Raw genomic sequence first — 9,307 nt, forward strand, 5'->3', positions numbered from 1 at the left:
ATTGATGTATTAAGGACCCACTGTGGCGTTATGCATATTATCATTGCAAAGTCCTAGTTGTATCAATACTATATTCACTAGATATACGTAGCTCCAAAATAACCTTTTTTTGTAACTATTCCGATATTGGATGCCCATATAAATGTTAAAAATTGTTTACGAAACTATTCTAGAGAACGTGAGTCTTATAATACCAAAATCAAATGCCCAATTCTAATCAAATAATGTTAAAAAATGAGAAATATTTTAAAAGAAAAGCACCCATATCTAGTATTATTAATTTTTTAATTCATAAAAGAAAATCGAAACGTATACATTATAAAAATAATACCTATATGCGTATTAGTGCATAGGCAAATCTGTATACAAAAACATAATTATATACTTATAAATTATTATAATAGATACATAGTACCTATGTGTGCCTTGCCTACAATCTATATCTACTATTAATGTTTCAAATTTCGATATATTTTTTTAATATAAATAATGATATTTAATACATATTTAATAAGTATACACATAACAACTTATAGACTATGTATTACTTACTAAGTAAATGTATAAGTTTTAAGTTATTTTGTAATTATTTTGTTGTCTTTTAAACTTTTTTTTATTTTAGATTGATGTTCAAAAATGTTATGTAGTATTATTGACGCATATTAAAATATTACAATAATTTCATTTATAAATAAAATGGTTTGTTTAATTTTTATTTATTTAAAAAATTGATCTTTAGATGAATATTACTATTTTTGAATCAGTTTATTTTATTGATTAGGTACTATTTATTATTCAATTTAATAAGTAGCCAGGTAAGGAATCATAATTATATCAAAAAATAGTATATTTATTTGAGATATAAATAACCATAGGTATTTGCAGAATTGAATTGAAATTTAGGAGAAGTCTACAACTTTTTTGTTGCTTTTCATTAATTTAATTTTGTTACTATAATACTTATACATATAACTATCCCAAAAACACAAGGAAGTTCCGTGGACGTATTCAGTAAATTCTTTCAGGAATTAAAAGAACTTCTTAGGATGAGCCATTCTGAGTCATAGGCTTTAAATGGGGCATTTACAGGCTTTTAATTGTAATTATAAATGTCTGACTCCTGAGGACTTCCTGAAATGACTTGAATAGGAACTACATCATTATTGGGCCAGTAGGCTTCCAAAATAGGTCCAAAAATTTCTATTGTTATAATTTAACTGTATTTCATTTAATTATTTATAATAACTAATTTTAATTAGTACCTATATACCTAAGGTACCTACCTAAGCAAAAAATCAATTTTTAACTATTCAAGTATAATTTATATGTTATTACATACATGTATGATACATATTATATATATATATATATATACATAAGTTATCTTATAATATATAATTATTAATAGACAACTGTTACTTAAATATTAATTAGATGTGCAGTCTGAAGTACCAGAATCTATAATTTTTAATTGCTTGATCAATCCAAATCTTTTAATTACTTTACTATTATCTGTGCTAAATAGTTTTTAAAATTCTCCAATTTCCACACTTAAAAATAATATTTCATAATACACTTTAAATACATCTAAGTTTACAGCAGTTTATTTCTTATAAAAATTAATGAAAAAATAATTAAATTGATGGCTGTTTAAAGTACAATAATTTTTCATTATACCAGTAGTTGAATGTTTAGGACCAGTTGACAGTGGGTAGTATTTATGTCTATTGTGTATGGCAATGTAATAGTCGATTAATGAGAAAAATTAGTTTCAATTGATGCTATTTGATCGAACAGAGCATATTTTTGTTATTGTATGTATAGGATGTTAGGGTTAGTATAATTTATTTTAGATAGATTAACACGCCTATAATAATACTTTAAATAGTTTGTACAGGCAAAACATGTTTTTTCCCTTTTATGACCAGTAAGTGTAATAGATCTTGTCATCTTGATATTTCATTGCTTAAAAGTTGTATAAGAATATGACGTGTAACATCATTAATCTACTATACATTCTTGATCCTTGCATACATCGATAGTTTCTTTTTCTGAAAATTGATTAAATCTTAGCTAATAATTTGATGAACATATTATTTTGCATGAATACCATTTAGGTATATCATAACTTTTCCCAGCATGCATTTTTTTGTTTCCAAGTTTGAGTATTAGACTTTTTACTTTCTAATTGGTCCCAATAATAAATCAACTTCAGTATGTGTGAAGTTTGAACTTCTCTATTTCAAAATTACATTCTACATATTTAAAAAAATTAAAATGAAATAAATAATTACATATATTATATTAAACAGTTATGTTATTTTCATATTACTTTAGGATTCATTTTAGCCAATATTTGAATAAAATTGATTGAATGGTTAGTTAAAATTTGAAAATTACTAGATAGAAAAAATTATAAAATATTATTTCACGACTGGGAAATTAATTCTTTATCGTTCGCGTATTCGTAGTACCTATTTAAACGCGTGCACCAGATATCGCTTTTGAACGCGAGTCAAATAAGTCGTTTTAAGTAAGAAACTTTGTACATTCAAAAATTCTTTTCATTACTAGTATTAAACTTTATACCACGATAATTAATCCTAGAACATTTCCAGGAATTCAACTATTAGGTACTTTAGTTCTTTAATGTAAAATTATACAATAATGATACATAATATAATATGAGTGTTATATAAATAATACTTATACAAATAGTTATCTAATATCTATTTTTGGAACAATTATGTAAAATCATGGAAGAAATTGAAAAAGTATAGCTTTGTTAAGGGTAACACTAAAAGTAATTAATATACGGAATACAAATTAAACTGCACTTAAGTTTAGTAAAGCTATAGCTTAATACGAAATATTATATTTTAAATAAATATAATGATTTGCTATACCATTTATATTTTGTTTAAATAATAAAATATGATTAACCTAGTACATGTATATATATTTTTGAACTTAATCAAAATTAAAGCAGTATTTGAATAGAGGAAAATCTCAGCAATTATAGTGGAACATAGAAATTACAGTAATTAAAATATTATTATTTAAATAATTAGATAGTTCAATATTATTGTCTTATTGAATCATTGGAATAAAAGCCGGGCAATAAATTTAGAAAAATCTGTCAATATGGATTTCCAATATTTTTGGTCTGATTTCTGGTAGTCATAATTAATTAATAGTTTGTTGTTTATAACAATAGATACCTTAAATTTCTAGATTATACTTAACTTCAAGATGCAAATGTGTTAGATTAACTGATGGACAATGATGGGTTATATAATTTTTTTTTTATCATTAAGTTGATGTTGCAAGTATCATTAACCACAACACTTATTATACATATAACATAATAGATACATGTTTAAAAGTGGAATATAAATCTTGAATTTAAAAAAAAAAAAAATACAAATTTTACATTTAATGATAAAGTGAAACAAATGATATTTTATTGAAAAGTAACACTACATAATATTAATTATTATTAAATCAATAATAAAAAACATTAAGATTAATAACGATTGAAATTTATATAAGATAAATGTAAATAACATTGTCATAGTTAATATTTACCGAGTAAAACATAATAAAACGCTAAGTAGTAATTACTTAAAACTATTTAAAAAAAAAAAAAAAAATAATATTTAATCGCTAAATACTTTTAAATGATAAATAAAATGAAATTTTAATTTCTTCATGTAAAAACATTATTATAGACAGCAATGAATGATGTATGAATAATATCATAAAAACAAAACTTATTTAAAGGAAGTATAACAATTCGTCCAATCCAACATTGGGAGAATGTCTAAGACTTTGACCAGTGAGGAATGCCAACTTGTGAGCCAGCTGACATGGAGCAGGAACTCGAACAGTACCCTGCAGTTAATGAAAATTAATGAGAAGAGATAATAATAAAAAAAAAAAAATTTCTTAACATGGTGTACTAACAGACCAATTGTAGTACATATGGGTCAACTTGAATGTAAGTCTTTGCATTATATCTGGAGGAAGTCTAAGCGTATCTTCAATCACTTGATAATGTGTAGGAGTTACAGTACCCTGTCTTACATGTTGAGAAACTAAAAAGAAATCATACCTAAAAAAATACATAATAATTGAGCATTATATTCCATTAGTGATCACCAAAGTAAAAAAGTAATACATTTCTAACAATAAAGTCACTCATATAGTGGGAATAAAGATATAAATTTTATTTATTTTAAAAATAACCATCTAAAGTTAAAATAAATGATTTATAGCTTACTTGGTTGGGTCCGTTACAACACTATCAATAATTGTACCAGGTCGAGGGTTTACAGGGCCTCTATTACTAGGAGCAAAAAATCTTGCACTAATACGTTTTGTTACAATAACAAAAGCAAAGGGGACAGAACTTGCACCATAAAATTGTTCACATGCAGTCTACCAAAAAAAATTAAGAAATAACTCAAATATTAAAATTAAAAATGACTTAATCAATCTTACTTGCAAAAGTCTAACTTCTGTTTTATGGACATGTGATATTTGACCTTCTCCAACACCGTCTCTATATACAATAATAGAGGTAGGTAATGCATCATTTTTAATCCGGTACTTGGACAATGCCTCTGAAATAAAATAAATTTATACATGTACTATATTGTGTTTCTATATTTATAAAACAGTAATAAAAATAAACAACAGTCTTAAACGGACATTAAAATAATACGTGTTGTGATGTAACAATAATTATAACTATCTGAATGATAAATTAATTTCAAATGTTTTATAATAGAAAGACTGATCGCAGATATTCATAAGTCATATTATTCTCTTAATGAAAAGTCTATTGACAGATAAATCCTTCAGATACTACCAGTATTAGAAATAAGTTCATACCTGAAGTAGTAGTAAAGATTATAACAAAAATTTAATAAAAATTAACTATATAAGAGTTTGTTTTATTATAAGCGTTAAATTAAAAAAATCTTCACTTGAAAAATTCATGATTACTTACTACTTATGCCAGTAGCAAAATGAACAGATAGTTCCTCTCCACTTTCATGAGGTTCCACACAACTGAAATAACTTGTATGAGAATCATTCATAGTAGATACTAAAGCTCCAAATGATATATTTTTCCGTTGACTGTCATGACACACATCAAAACCAACAATCATCATACCCTACATAACAATAGATTAAATTATTCAATTAATGTATATACAAAATATATTTAAACAATTACTTTTTTGGGAATAGTAACTAGCCAAGGAGCACCACCGAGCTTACAATTGATTTGAATAGCAATTTTTGTGCAAACTGACATATTATTCTTTTGCACATTTTTCAACAGTACTACCTGTGAGGGTACTGAAAAACAATGTTTACGGGAAATATAAATCATTAAATAAAATCTATAAAAATTAATAAATTGGAATTATACCTGCTCTATCTATACATAACTTTCGTTTAATCATACTATAAATATCACCACGTGCCGATGGAATAACACATAGAATCAATGATGGATTTGAATCATTAATTACTTTTTCTAGTTCATTCAAGAATGTATTTGATCTTCCATCAACCAAGGGACAACTAAAAATTATACTCTTTAGCTTTCAAACAAATTATGCAATTATAAATGTTTACATGACAGGTTTAGGTAGTAGAAACGTCATTCCTTGACCAGCTTTTGCAAGATTTAGAGCAAAAGCTTCAACTTCTCGACAACAGTCCTTAGGAGCTAAAATAACCCAATGTTTTACAGAAGCAGAAGTGAACATAGGTAATGAGCGTAAGTGCTTTGTCCAATCAGCTTCTTCACCACCATTATACCCTTTAGTTCGACTCTGAATTGGTTCTGGTTGTAATGTACGACCAGTAAGTTCAACTAACTTGTTACTTAATGTAAGATTCCATCTTTTTAATTCATTAACAGACTAAATAAAAAAAAAGAAAAATAATAATATAATTTTATTATATACAAGCAGTTTTTAATTAAATAAAAACATTTACGTCAGGTGTCGAAAGAAGACGATTTGCAAAATTTGTTAATCTGTCCATGCGTTCTTTGGGATTCACACGAGTATGTATGGCCATATCTTTCATAAGCGTGAAATTGTTTCTATCATTAAAAATAAGATAGTTAACACAGTGCACAGAATTAAAAACATTTTTAATTAAACTACCTCATCGCATCTGTTATACCAGTCATTATGCATAATTCTGGAACTAGATAAACCAATGTATCTTCAACTCCAAACCTACGTATTGATTTCTTGTTTTTGGAAATCAACATAGGTTGCCTGCCACCACGAATTGTCATGTTCCATTTCTAATACAGTTATCAACATATTAATAATAAATAGCCTAAAATATTACTCATTTAAGATAGTACTTCTTTGTAATATTGTATGTAAGTCATTTTAGTTCCATCTTTTTACTAAATTCAGAATTAGGATCAGAATTCTCATCTATATCATCAATCCTGTATGTTTCATTGTTGTATTTGGTCATTACTGTAGTACCAACTACGCCACTCTTAAAGTTTATCTAAATAATACATATCAATTAATTAATTATTATTGGTAATTATACTAAAATCCTAAAAAATCAAAATAAATTTACCATCCAATCTTTATTTCGGTTTCTATCAGCAGCGCATTGATTTAAAAAATCTAATACTGTCTCTTGGCGCATGACTTTAGTAGATATTTCAGCACATAATAAAATGTTATCTTCATACCTGCCAATCGTTGTTTCATAGCCCGGCCAAAGTTGAAGTTTGTGCTGAGCCATATCAATCTTAAAGCATAGATATTACAAAGAGTCAGATAAGTAATGAATAAAATAATAATAGGATTAAAATTTTACTTTGGCGTCTGGATCATAAAAGTTCCTTCCAATCATTGTTAGTTTAAGATGCCTCAAACAATTACGCAAGAGCAAGTTAAAAACTTGAATATTAGCATAATCCCCAGTTTCTATTATGTTTGTGAATTTTATTGTAATTATTACAATTTGATCATCTGGACGACGTGTAGATGCAAGTTCGAAAGTCTAAACCATAATATTATAATTAATTTTTAACATTCCTTAATGCTGGGTTATACAAAGGCATTCACTAAACATTTAATAAAACAGTAGTGAGCAAATGATTTCTTAATCATAATTTAGTAGCTATTATAATTTTAAACAGGATTTTATAAAATCCTCAGCATAACAAGTTATTATTAAAAAAATAAATATAAATTATCATCGATAAAATGTATGTATTATAAAATATGAAAGAAGTCCTTTATATTATAAAACAACTTACTGGTGGATCAAATCGTGTTCCAGAAAATAACATCGTCCCATCAAATAGATATCCGCCTAAACGTTCTCGATGTTGTGCTAACAACCCTCTTTTAGTACTAATTCTATCTTCTTCGGGATTGAAGTCAACTCGATATTGGTACAAGCACCAGTTTATATACGATGTGATGGGAAAATAATTCGCCAACAGTTTTACTGGTTGTCCAGAAGTTCCTAAAACATAACACAAATTAAAAATATAAATACCATCAATACAGATATTTAATATTGTTTTAAATTTAATTTCATGATTATAGTATTGTTATAATACTAATAATAATTTTAGTATACATATTTATTTGAGGTTCTTGATTGTAATGATGTTTATTATTAGTCAAAGAAGATAATATTGTGTTTTTTAAGTCATAAATTCATTTTTTTTATAGTTCTGCCCTTAGTAGAATATTGATTATAATAAACTTTGATAAGGATCTTTTAAATTTGTAAATTATCTTTATAAAAGATACTATACTAAAGATACATGTTTATATTTTTAGGGTATTTTAAAATAAACAACAGACTAATTTCAATTATACTTTACCCTGTTTTCCTATATCTCCTAATGAAGATTGAGGCCTCGGTGTCCTAAAATGTTCAAGATCGATTTGTCGTCGTCCTCGTACTGCTCCACGTCCCAATGGCACGAGTGTTTCACTTCCTCCTAAGTTTTTATAAACACAAAATTATCTATACAATTTAAAAAGAGAAGTAATTAAATTGACATAATTTATGAAACAACATGTTTGCACTAACTAGATCTGTATTAAAAAAAAACAATTGTTTCTGACGCATAGGATAATGCACCCGTTTTTGCATTTAGACTGACAGTTAAATTAGGATGTAGACCAACAATTAAGTTATAGGTGTTTGAATTTAACAAGGAATGCGTAAATTGGGACATATTTTTGTTGTTGCCTATGTGCACTCTCCTGTGGGTCGGAGTATAATTAGTGTTGCATAAAAATTAATAATATATGAACTTGAATTCATAAGAAATTTATAAAAGTTGGTTTTGCCAATTTTATTATATCATTATAATACAAATTGAAAATACATTACCTGTACCCAACGTTTTAAGTCCTTCTGTGACTTGTTGCACCTTGAAAAAAAATTGTACATAAATGTCAGTATAAATAGTATGAAATTGGAAATAGATTCTTACTTCTTCCATTGGGTCATTTTTAGTAGCAGTAGTATCAGGAGTAATCCCAGATCTTGGTCCAAGTGGCCTTGGGGCCCTTTGTTGAGATGCAGCACCAGGTGGTCTTGGTGGCATTAAACGGGGCGGACGTTGCATACCTACACCCGTAGTAGTTGGTGCTGGTAATGGTTGTGAGGATTGCGTTGGCTGCAACATGGTTGGTCTAGGTCCTCTTATTCCTTGAGGAAGTGAACTCGTTAAACCTGATATACCGGGTTGATTTGTTGGTATTTGAGGACGTCCACGAGCTTTTCCCCTTGAAGGTCTTATGGGATCCATTTAGAATAGTTTTACTAAAACCAAAGTTTTAATTTAAATGCAAGAATAAGAATAAAATACAAAATGTATTTGACATTTTGTTTTAACAAATAAAATACTTTCATTCCATTAATAACTTATCAACTTTGGTTGCCTTGAACAATGTGATGCATTTATAACAAATCAATTTGTATTTCATATAATATGATTTAGTACTGTTAACTAAAATAAATTATTTTCAAGGGCTAAGAATTATTAAAAAATATTTATCTTTTTAAATTCTTAAGATCTCTTATGAAGCACTGTCAAACAGTTGACTGATCAATTTAAAATATGACAGTCCAAGTAAGCGAGTTTAATATGTGGAAAAAAATATAATAGAGGGTTATTTATATATTAAAAGAATAAATAAATATTAAATATTTTAGTGATGGAGAAGATAATTCCAATATAAAATTATGGAAATTAATGATAAGTGATATTAAATAA

The 9,307-nt window shown here is 26.7% G+C and overlaps 1 pseudogene; it reads right to left on the reverse strand.

Annotated features, from left to right (window-relative positions):
- Window positions 1–3,712: 3,712 nt before the first annotated feature.
- Window positions 3,713–8,852, reverse strand: LOC113556085 (annotated as a pseudogene).
- Between the last annotated feature and the right edge of the window lie 455 nt (window positions 8,853–9,307).

This window comes from Rhopalosiphum maidis, chromosome 3, assembly GCF_003676215.2.
Source record: "Rhopalosiphum maidis isolate BTI-1 chromosome 3, ASM367621v3, whole genome shotgun sequence".
NCBI lineage: Eukaryota > Metazoa > Arthropoda > Insecta > Hemiptera > Aphididae > Rhopalosiphum > Rhopalosiphum maidis.